Source organism: Rhineura floridana, chromosome 17, assembly GCF_030035675.1.
Source record: "Rhineura floridana isolate rRhiFlo1 chromosome 17, rRhiFlo1.hap2, whole genome shotgun sequence".
Taxonomy (NCBI): Eukaryota; Metazoa; Chordata; class Lepidosauria; order Squamata; family Rhineuridae; genus Rhineura; species Rhineura floridana.
In genome coordinates, this window is record NC_084496.1 from 12,508,164 (window position 1) to 12,519,926 (window position 11,763).

The window sequence follows — 11,763 nt, forward strand, 5'->3', positions numbered from 1 at the left end:
TTAAATTAAAATTCATTCAGCCTGGTGGGTTTTTTTTTTAATTGGCTTCAGATCTGAATGACTTGAGGAGTGAAAAAAGAAAAGTAAGCTGAGTGTTCTTCAGTGATGTTACTCATACGCATCTAGGTGGCAGTCTGGCAACACTCATTCATCACCAGAACACGTTGGAGAAAGGCTGGAGTGTATTTTTGCAGAGTTGCGGGGGGGGGGGAATGAAAAGAACTCAATTATGTTAAAAGACAAGTGTTTACTTTCTGGGAAACAGCCTAAACTTTTGTCATATAATGTACCTGATAAATTATCTGATCAAGGATGATCATAGAATCATAGAATAGTAGAGTGGGAAGGGGCCTATGAGGCTATTGAGTCCAACCCCCTGCTCAACACAGGAATCCAACTTAAAGCATCCCAGACAGGTGGCTGTCCAGCTGCCTCTTGAATGCCTCCAGTGTTGGAGAGCCCACCACCTCCCTAGGTCATTGGTTCCATTATTGTACTGCTCTAACAGTTAAGACATTTTTCAACTCACAGGAGGATTCCACGGGGCCTGCAGTAAGACTTAGGTGCTTCATAAAGCATTAAGGACAGCATGGGGAACCTTTCCTGGTCCCAGACCCTCCATCTTCCCCATCTGCTCTCCAGGCACACATATTTTTCTTGGTCTTTTGGGTCCAAATCCAGATGGTGAAGATAGAGGACATGCAGAAATTGTGATATGGTAAAACTTCATTTGCTGATCACAGGGAGCATCTGTTGAGGCAGTATTCTTTAACCTTGGGTACCCAGATGTTGATGGACTACAACCCCATCACCCCTGACCATTGGTTTACATATGATATCCATGAACAGTCTCCTAAGAATTAAAATAATCCTTGGAGGCTGTGATGGAGATAAGCAAGTGAGTTTGATCAAAAACTCTTGCCTAACTTCTTTCCTATGCAGAGGGAGGGAGGGAGGGTACCTGTATCCAACCCCCTGCTCAATGCAGTAATCCAATTTAAAGCATCCTCAACAGGTGGGTGTCCAGCTGCCTCTTGAATGCCTCCAGTGTTGGAGAGTACACCACCTCCCTAGGTCATTGGTTCCATTGTCATACTACTCTTAACAGGAAGAGTTTCCTGATGTTCAGCTGAAATCTGGCTTTCTGCAACTTGAACCCATTATTCCGTGTCCTGCACCCTGGGCTGATTGAGAAGAGATCCTGGCCCTCCTCTCTGTGACAGCCTTTCAAGTACTTAAAGAGGGCTCTCATATCTCCCCTCACTCTAATCCTCGCAAGGCTAAAGATGTCCAGTTCTTTCAGTCTTTCCTCACAGGGTTTTGTTTCTAGTCCCCTGATCATCCTCATTGCCCTATTCTGAACCTGTACCAATTTGTATACATCCTTCTTAAAGTGTGGTGTCCAGAATTGGATGCAATACTCAAGATGAGGCCTAAGCGTGCTGAATAGAGGGGAACTCTTAGATGGGAGTTGTTGTCCAGAAACATGTGGAGGGCCACAGGTTTCCCACCCTTCATATAAAGGAAGATTGTCCTGGCAAGGCTAATTTGCCTTGTCTACTCTCTTCAACTAGAAGGGGGGAATGTGGAATAAAATGAAATAATTAAGAGTGGATTATATTGTTGGTAAATGAAATGCAAAAGGATTGGAAAGGGGGGAAGGGGGAGGAGGCATGCCACCCAGTCCACCAGAAAGAACTCTTCTAATCATCTTGCTCAAGAGAGAGAACTTACAAAATAGCAATGAGTATCTAAAGCAAACGTATCTCCTACCTTCAACTTCCCTCTCATGAAGCATGGAAATTGAAGAGCCCTGGTCACATAGTTCCCTCTGATTAAAAGCTAGACATGCATAGGAACATAAGAAGAGCCTGCTGGATCAGGCCAATGGCCCATCGAGTCCAGCATCCTGTTCCACAGTGGCCAACCAGATGCCTATGGAAAGCGCACCTGAACGCAAGAGCACTCACCCTTCCTGTGGTTTCCAGCAACTGGTATTCAGATGCATACTGTCTTCAGCCATAGAGGAAGAGCATATCCATCACGGCTAGTAGCCATCGATAGCCTTACCCTCCATGAAATTGTCTAATCCTCTTTAAATCCATCCAAGTTGGTGGCCATCACTGTCTCCTGTTGGAGTGAATTCCATAGATTAATGCACTGCATGAAGAAGTCCTTTATTTTGTCTGTCCTGAATCCTCTAACATTCAGCTTCATTGTATGTCCACAAGTTCTAGTATTATGAGAGAGGGAGAAAAAACTTTTCTCTATCTGGTTTTGACATACCTTGCATAGTTTTTTATACTTCTATCACATTGCCTCTCACTCGCCTTTTTTCTAAACTACAAAACCCCAAATGCTGCAGCCTTTCCTCATAAGAGTTGCCGCATCTGCTTGATCATTTGGTTGCCCTTTTCTGAACCTTTTCTAATACCAGTCACAATGGCCTATCCCTTCCTCTCTTCACACTCTCCCACTTGACCATGTTTCCCTTAAGTTTGGTTTCACATTTTGCAGAAAAAAACAATGTCTGTAGCATTCTCTTTTTTTTGGTGCCCGAGTCGCCAGTGCACCATTTGGTCCCTGGGCCTGCGGTTTCCTGCCATGCAGTTTGCTTAGCAACTTTTGATTTTTCCCCTTTGGACTTTCAAAACCTCTTCCATATCTCATCACATGTCCAGCTCATCCTTAATGTATACTCAGAAGTAAGTTCCACACTTTCATTGGTGCTTATGCCTGGGTAAGTGTGTGCAGGATTGCAGCCAAAGTTCAGGTGCTTGAGCAGGAAGAAGAAGGAAATTGGTTGAATCTCCCCACACACCCGTTTCCCAGGATGCACTCAGTAAGAACTTTTGTTTCAATTGCTGATTATTGGGCACAACTCTTGGTGTCAATGGTACTCCGTCACTTGCTTATTATTTGACATGGCGGATGGAATTTAGTCTGTGGACTGCCAACTGAAAAGTGCTGATCAAGGCTGGCTCTCCTATGAAGCAGAGGGAAGAGACCCACTTCTGTGGCAACATGAGTGGGGAATAGATGTAGGCAAGTACTGGTGTGGAATGATGCAGCAAGACTCCTTAAAGCAGGGGTTGCCAATGCCACCATCATGGATGCCAGAATGCCCACCAGTATATTTATTTAATTTAGATCGCACCCTTCCTCCTGAAGGAGCCCAGGGCAGCAAAGACATCAACAGAACAATACAAAAAAGCATTCTAAAAACAGGTCCACTTAAGAATATTGTGTGGTATTCAGTGCTAGTCTTACTTAGTGTAGACCCATTGACATTAATAAGCATGGCTAGCTTTGGTTAATTGATATCAGTGGGTAGAACTTAGTTCAATGGTTAGGCCTCATCTTGAGTACTGTGTCCAGTTCTGGTCTCCACACTTCAAGAAAGATGCAGACAAAATGGAACAGGTTCACAGGAGCGCAACAAGGATGATCAAGGGACTGGAAACTAAGCCCTATGAGGAGAGACTGAAAGAACTGGGCATGTTTAGCCTGGAGAAGAGAAGACTGAGGAGGATATGATAGCACTGTTCAAGTACATGAAAGGTTGTCACATAGAGGAGGGCCGGGATCTCTTCTCGATCATCCCAGTGTGCAGGACACGGAATAATGGGCTCAAGTTGCAGGGAGCCAGATTTTGACTGGACATCAGAAAAAACTTCCCAACTGTTAGAGCCATACAACAATGGAACCAATTACCTAGAGAGGTAGTGGGCTGTCAGACACTGGAGGCATTCAAGAGGCAGCTGGACACCCATCTGTTGGGAATGCTTTGATTTGGATTCCTGCATCGTGCAGGGGGTTGGACTTGATGGCCTTATTGGCCCATTCCAACTCTACTATTCTATGATTCTATGAATACCACCCATTCTTTCATCCATTGATCTCTGGGTTGCCAGGAACAGTCTCCTTCAGCCATTAGATTCCTAAGCAATGCCTTAGTATCTCTTATAGTGCTCCCAAAAGGTATCAGTCCCTTGGAAAAATCCACAACATACAAGAGACTCTTTGCTCTTCCTGCTCAGTTCTTGTCAGCCTCTCTTGCACTGAACACCCCTGACTGAAACATGTCCACATTTCATTGGGCACCAAAACTGGAGACCCATCCTCCCTTCTGTTCTGAACAGAGAAGACGTGCAAAGAGATTCACTCTCTGAGTGAGTACTGAAGTGGCTGATATAGGTGCCTTTTTTCCATTGATGGGGTGGCTAGTGGGGAGATGCTTGCCCCATTTTGTGGTCCTATCTCTTTTGCTGCTCTTGTAGAAGTGGCAGCAATTCCACATTATGCCACACCCACATAGCAGTCATTTTTTTGACTGGTGCCCCCAGCACTTTCTCAAAAGTGTCCACTGGCCCCTACAGGTTGGCATCCCCTGTCTTAAAGTGTTGGCCATAACACTGAGAGTGGTGAGAGCCTTTTGTCTCTGCTTCCAGCAGCAACTCTCTTGAGCCCATGAAGATGTATGGAAAGGGAAATCTTCCAATTTTACCATGGCTGTTCTGCATCCTACTTGTCAAGATATTGATGGAAAAGAGAACTGATGGATGGCCTGGTAGAAAGCCCTTTGTGAATTTGATACCAATACAAATGGTGGTCTTTAGTAGCCATTTATCTTTCAAGAAACGAATAATTTTCCCTTTTGGCACATTAAGATCTTTGTCCGGATTTATCGCCCACCAAAGATTTCAGCGCTGTTCTGAGCACAGCAGAGAAAAATATAACTCTTCCAACAACAGCAACATTTAATCAGATTTATACAAACTTTAAAATGTTAAAATGTCCAGTGAATTTGAATGGTGGGAGTGCTTTATAGGAACATAGAGGAAGTGGCCTTATACTGAGCCAGACCATTGGCCTACCCAGTTCAATATTGTCTACACTGACTGGCAGCAGCTCTCCAGGATTACAGACTGGGGTCTCTTCCACCCCTACCTGGAGATGCCAAGGACTGAACCTGGGACCTTCTTCATGCAAAATAAATGCTCTACTATTGAGCTCTGGTTGTTAAATTACTGAATTGTTAGATGGATTCACAGAGAAGTCTATCAATGTCTATTAGTCATGATGGCTGTGCCCTCCATCCAGGATTAGCGAGCAAACCTCTGGATGCCAGTCACTAAGGAACACAGCAGGAAAAGGCGATTGCCCTCGAATCCTGCTTGTGGGCTTCTCATGGGCATCTGGTTGACCACTGTATGGAAATGTGGTTGTATTCAACACAACACCAAGTTGCTGGTTCCATCAGCACAAGGATTTCTCCTTCTGTAACAGAACATTTTCCCCCTCTCCTCCTCCTGTGTGCCATCTAAATCTACTTTGGGTTTCCCCCAGCCCTCCAGAGCAGATTTGGGAATGGCACAGTGTAGGAGGGAGGAGAAGGGGGAAAGTCCCGTTGTGCTTGCACTAGTGCTTGCACTAATCCTTGCACTATTATTTAGTTGAATACCACCCAAGATCCTGGACTAGATAGATCTACAGGGATCTTCTTGGGTTCTTATCCATTAGGGGGAAGGAGGGATCCATAATTATCATATGCCAAGTTTTCACCACATTCAAAACATCGGCTCTTGCTGGTCCTGTTTTCCATGCTGTGAGGTGTTCAGAGCTTGGAAAAGTTACTTTTTTGAACTACAACTCCCATCAGCCCAATCTAGTGGCCATGCTGGCTGGGGCTGATGGGAGTCGTAGTTCAAAAAAGTAATTTTTCCAAGCTCTGGGTGTGCTTAGGTCAAATTAATGGGCTGTAACCAAAAAAAGTATTACTCAGAGCAGACCTATTAAAATTAATGGACCTAAGGTACTCATGCCTATTATTTTCAGTCAGTCTACTATGAGTAGGACTAACAAGGGATACAACTTTGTATTCAGTAGGTTTCTTGTCTAGGGTAAAGAGGGTGTGTGGAAACAGAGCCCCAAAGTATCCTGTTTCTGCTGAATTCACACAATCATCATCAGTATGAGGTGAAAGAGCCCTTGCAAATTGCTGAGAGTTTCTTGTGACAAAAATGCATCCTGATGTGAGTAGCCACATGGTGTTTATGGGTGAGAGCCAGTGTGGTGTAGTGGTTAAGGTGCTGGACTACGACCTGGGAGACCAGGGTTCGAATCCCCACAGCCATGAAGCTCACTGGGTGACCTTGGGCCAGTCACTGCCTCTCAGCCTCAGGCTTCCTCCTGAACCAGAGGTAGCTAACACAGTGCCCTCCAGGCATTTGGGATTACAACTCCCATCAGCCTCAGCCAGTAAGGCCCAAGGGTAAGGAAGGCAATGGTAAACCCCCTCTGAACCGCTTACCATGAAAACCCTCTTCATAGGGTCACTATAAGTCGGAATCGACTTGAAGGCAGTCCATTTCATTTTCAACCCAGCACAGTGGGATACAGAGGCATTTGTGGGAGGGTGCCATCAATGCAAGTGTCTCCGCAGCTGGAGGCAGTATGTTTGAATCTGAACTGCAACTAGTGGTATGTGGCCTGGTGTTCATGTTCCTGCCTGAGCTAGAGCCCCGTCTTCCAGCTGGGACTACTGACTGGGACAGAACGCCTTGTCCTGGCTCACCCTGATAGCTCCAGACCTGGTTAGCATAAGTGATCTGCTCAGAGCTATCCAGGGTCCTGAAACTGTAGCCTGACACTACCTGCTATCTACCTGACTAAGCCACTCTCGGGCATCCTTCATGCTGTATGGCAGGCTTGGGGAACTGGATCTGGCCAGGATCCAGCCCAAGATCTTTATCATCCCACCCTCATGTGCCACGTTTGAAAGGTGGGTGGGGTTGACCACTTGTCAACCTCCTCACACCACGATAACATCAGTGAGCCACTTTTGTCCACATGGTTTGAGCTCAACTGTAGGCAACCATTTGCACAGGCCAAGGCACAGCACTTTGCAAGCTGTGAGGATCAGCTTGCAAAGCACAGCATATGGGGCTTTGCACAGTGCAGCTAACTGGTGGTACCTGCAAACCCCCTTTAGCCCAACTGCAACTTTAGCTGTAGGGCAGGTGGACACGGCTTGGCCAAAGTGGCTTCACAGGCCAAATAGGGAGACCTGGTGAGCCTTATTAGGCCTGCTGGCCAGCGGTTTCACTCTCCTGGTTATTACCACAACTACCACTACTGCTGCTTATTATTCTTGTCCACTCTTCACCAGCAGGTCCCAGGGCAGATTAGAGCAGTCTACAATTCAGTGTACATAAAAGCAATTAAAATAAATTACATTCATAAGAAAGGGGGGTCCTGAAAACATACATCTCAAGTGCCAAAAGCCAGGGAAAGAGGTGCACCTTTAGCATTCAGCAAAACCCGTATAGCAAAAGTGCCAGGTGCACCTCTCTGGGGAGGGAATTCCACCACCTAGGGACTGCCACAGAGAATGCCCTCTCTTGCACCACCATCCAGGATACTTACACCATAGACTCACACTGGGAATCAAGATGACACACTGATGAACAGGGGTTTTTTTTCAAACCCTTTGGCTTTCTTTCACTAAGGCCGGAATGCAATTCTCCTGACAGCAGACTGGAATTTGCTCCTGATTTGCTCCCATATCACAGAGAGGAGCACAAAGCCTCCAGCCTTTTGCAGAACAGCCTTCAAGTCACTCATCCATCCTATTGTAAATCCATAGGCGGGAGGGGAGGGGAGAAGAACCTGTGCCCACATATGCTTGCAAAGAGCCTTAGGCAGAGATTTGGATTACAGAAGAGATGCCTTCTGATGCCATTTGTCATTTCTTTTTAAAAAATGTGGATGTCACAGTAAGAAATTGCACGAGTTGGAATTTCTGTTTGCCGATAATGAAAGTCGGTTATTAGTATTAAATATTTAGATTGCCACAGTGCTCAAGTAGCCATTATGCTGTTCATTCATCTGGCTGTTTGATCTGTCAGCATTATTAAATGACCCATCTGTGGGAAAGGATGTATAGCTAAGGGGCCCAGAGCTCCCAATATAAGAGCTGCATACAAAAACCGTTTGGTTATTAAAAGGCTGGTCTCCTTTTGCTACTTAGTCCTCATTGGCTTCTGTCGCTTCTGCCTTCCTCCTGAACCAGAGGTAGCTAACACAGTGCCCTCCAGGCATTTGGGATTACAACTCCCATCAGCCTCAGCCAGTAAGGCCCAAGGGTAAGGAATGATGGGAACTGTAGTCCAAAAATCTAAATTTGGAGACTGCTACACAGCATAAAATCATTGAAGCAGCATACAAGGGAAAATGGGATAAAACACCTAAACACAAGCACTAAATAAAACCAACAAACTCTAGAAGCTGTAAAAGCATTCTCACAAAAATGAGAAAACAATTGCATCAGATATAAAACTGAATCTCTTGACAGCAGACTGGAATTTGCTCCTGATTTGCACCTATATCACAGACATATTGGGTTATACCTCAGGGAAACCCTTCCTAAGCAAAAATGCCTTTGCTGGGCACCTGAACATATTCGCACTAGTCACCTGTCTGATTTCAGCTGGCAATTGGTTCTAGAAAGTTGGAACTGTAACCCTCTAAGCCCAATTTCTAGTCCAGGCTAAGCATATCTCCTGGGGGTATGGCACTCTCAGCAGTGTCCCATCTGAGGAGCGCTCTAGCCAGACTTATTGAGGCATTTATTGAGTTAGGTGGTCCTTTAGATATCTAGAATCCCAGCCTTTCCCAACCTTTGGGTCCCCAGATGTTGCCGAACTACAATTCCTGTCATTCCTGACTGTTGGCTATGCTGCCTGGGGCTGATGGGAGTTGTAGTCCAATAACGCCTGGGGACCCAGAGGTTGGGAAAGGCTGATCCAGGCAACCCTGCACTGGCTAACCTGGTCCTAAGCTGTCCCAATACTGCTTCCCCTAATCCTTTTTGTCATGCGTTTCCCCATCCCTGGCCAACTTATTGACCTTTCCCTGTCTCCAGCACTCCATGACCTAGTGCTTGAACTTGAGACTGCTTGCCTATTACGCCTGGTCACTTGGCTGTCATTGCTTTTTTAGGACAGTTATACAGGTGAAGGACTCAGTGGCAGAACATCTGCTTTGCATGCAGAAGGTTGCGGGTTTGGTTCCTGGCATCTCCAGGGTAGGGCCAAAAGGGACCCCTGCCTGAAACCCTGGAGAGCCACTGCCAGTCAGTGCAGACAATACTGAGCTAGATGGACCAATGGTCTGGCTCAGCAAAAGGCAGCTCCCTATGTTCCAGAGGCCATGGTTTGGCTTAAATTGGGTGAGTCAAATATTTAGAAAAGCCTTTCTATCCCGCCTTTCCTTTTAAAAGGAAATGACCGGGGTGGCTAATAGGGGAGTAAAAATATCAGAACATGCGCTATGATGCACTATGATGCAATATAAGCAATAAAGCAAACATTAAGGGGCATCTGGAGCTCCATGTCTGGGATGATATTCACCAGCAGGAGCTCCCGATGGGCTTCTCGATGCACCATCAGCTACTTCCCCCACCCGGCTGTGTGAACCCCCCTGCCATTATGCCAACAGACGCCAAGAGGTAGGTCATATAGACATCTCTCCCCCATCCCAACCCCAGTGCAATGGATATCCTGACTTGAACCTCCTGTTTTAATTCATTTAATTGCCGTGTTAACTCTCTAACTGTTGCGCTGTTTTACTGGGCTTGTTTTATTGTACATTTTAATTGCAAATGTTTATTTTAATGTTTAGATGAAATTGGTTGTGTATTTTAATTCTGTGTTATTGGCTTTAAACTACTATATATATATATATATATATTTACATAATTGTTGTTGTTTAATAACAAGAACAAGAACATTATTATTATGTTGCCATTTAATTGCCAAATAAATTATTATTATTATTATTAACAAAATAATAATAACAACAACAACAACAACAACAACAATAATAATAATTGTTTTATTTATTTATTAAACTTGTATACCACCCCATAGCTGAAGCTCTCTGGGCGGTTTACAATAATATGATATACAGTCACTTCCTGGAACCATTTTTAAAGGTTTTTTTTTAAAAAAAACCATGCAGCCATGGAGCTGCTTCACATGCTTAAAAGGTTCAAAGGGAGAAAGAGGCAACTCTCAGACCACCTTGTCGGCATGGACCATGTGCAGTTCAGCTCATTGACTAATCTGTAGATCAATGTTCCAATTTGCACATGAATCTGAGGGGTTGGGAGCAAAATAGGAAGGTTCTCTCCAAAATTCAGAATGAACCAGAATCCTCTCCAACGTGACAAAGCATCTGATTTGCCTGCAGAAAGTCCCAGGTTCAGTCCCCAGCATCTCCAGGTAGGGCTGGGTTTGCCCCAGCTTTGAAACCCTGGGGAGCTGCTGCCTGTCAGTGCAGACAATGCTGAGCTAGATGGACCAATGGTTTGACTTAGTATAAGGCAGCTTCCTGTGTTCTGGGCCACCTTTGTAATCGTTCTTGCTTCCAAGTAGGCCTCCCTCACGTGGTTTTAAGCACAGCTATTGGACTCTGACCTGCTGATGTAACTGCAGTTGGCATGTTTGGCCACAGCCCCCCCCCCGTGCTTTTTGGAAAGAGTTAAATCAATATAGTAGCAAACTTAGTGTAATTAGTAGTTAATAGCTAGAGCCCAGGCTCCCGCAGTGTAAATTGTTTCTATATTGATCCGATCTGCACTGTCAGCATTCTGGAGAGGCTGAACTTTAAGTGCTTAATTCAGCCGTATTCAACCAATAATTTTGTTTTTATCCTTCCAAGCAAAAGTGCCCTAGCTTGCTCTATTTTTCTGCATGTAATAAAATCAATTAAAACTATTTCTCCCCAACCACTCCTCCACATCCCAAATCAAGCCTTGGCGTCTTCTATTCAATACATCTGAAATGTCAGCATTCCAAGAAAACGGGTTTGAATGCATTTGTGGAAGACGCTATGATCCCTAGAAGACAAATGAAAAGGCAATAGTAGCAAGTGAACCTCTAGGACCATTGGGGTGTCTGCTGTGATCGTGTCTATCAGCTGCAGTCTGGTTTTTAGAATCCAAAGAGTTGTATGTGACCTCCAGGGTCATCTAGTGCAACCCTCTGCCAGCTCAGGGAATCCATCCCTAGTGCATCCTGACAGGTGGGTAAACACTTCCATCACCTTCTGAGGCCATCTGTTTCATTGTAAAATAGCTTGTGCTGCCAGAAAGTGCAAGGAAATGGCCTTGGGAATGGAGCATGGCTCTATGGCACAGCATCTGTTTTGCATGCAGAAGGTTCATTCCCTGGCATCTCCAGAGCTTGGAAAAGTTACTTTTTTGAACTACAACTCCCATCAGCCCCAGCCAGCATGGCCACTGGATTGGACTGATGGGAGTTTTAGTTCAAAAAAGTAACTTTTCCAAGCTCTGGGCATCTCCAGGTAGGACTGGGAGAGACCTCTTCCTGAAATCCTGGGGAGCAACTGCCAGTCAGTGTACAGTCAGCAGGTGAGGTCTTGTTGGTGGTGCCATCGCCAGTGGCTGCCCGGTTGATGTTGATCTGTGACAGGGCTTTTTCAGTGGTGGCTTCCCATTTGTGGAATGCCCTTCTCAGCGTGTTGTGTCTATCTCCCTCATTATTGACTTTCAGGAGGAATTTTAAAACATTCCTGTTTATGCAGGCACTTGATGGCTGAAGGGGACTTTTCCTGGCAACCTGAAGGTTACTGATGAAAGAATGCTTTAAAGCTGTGTTTTAGAATATTTTTAAGGTGTGTTTTAGAATATTTTTCATTGGAATTGTATTTTGGAATATTTTCACTGTTTTTGGTATG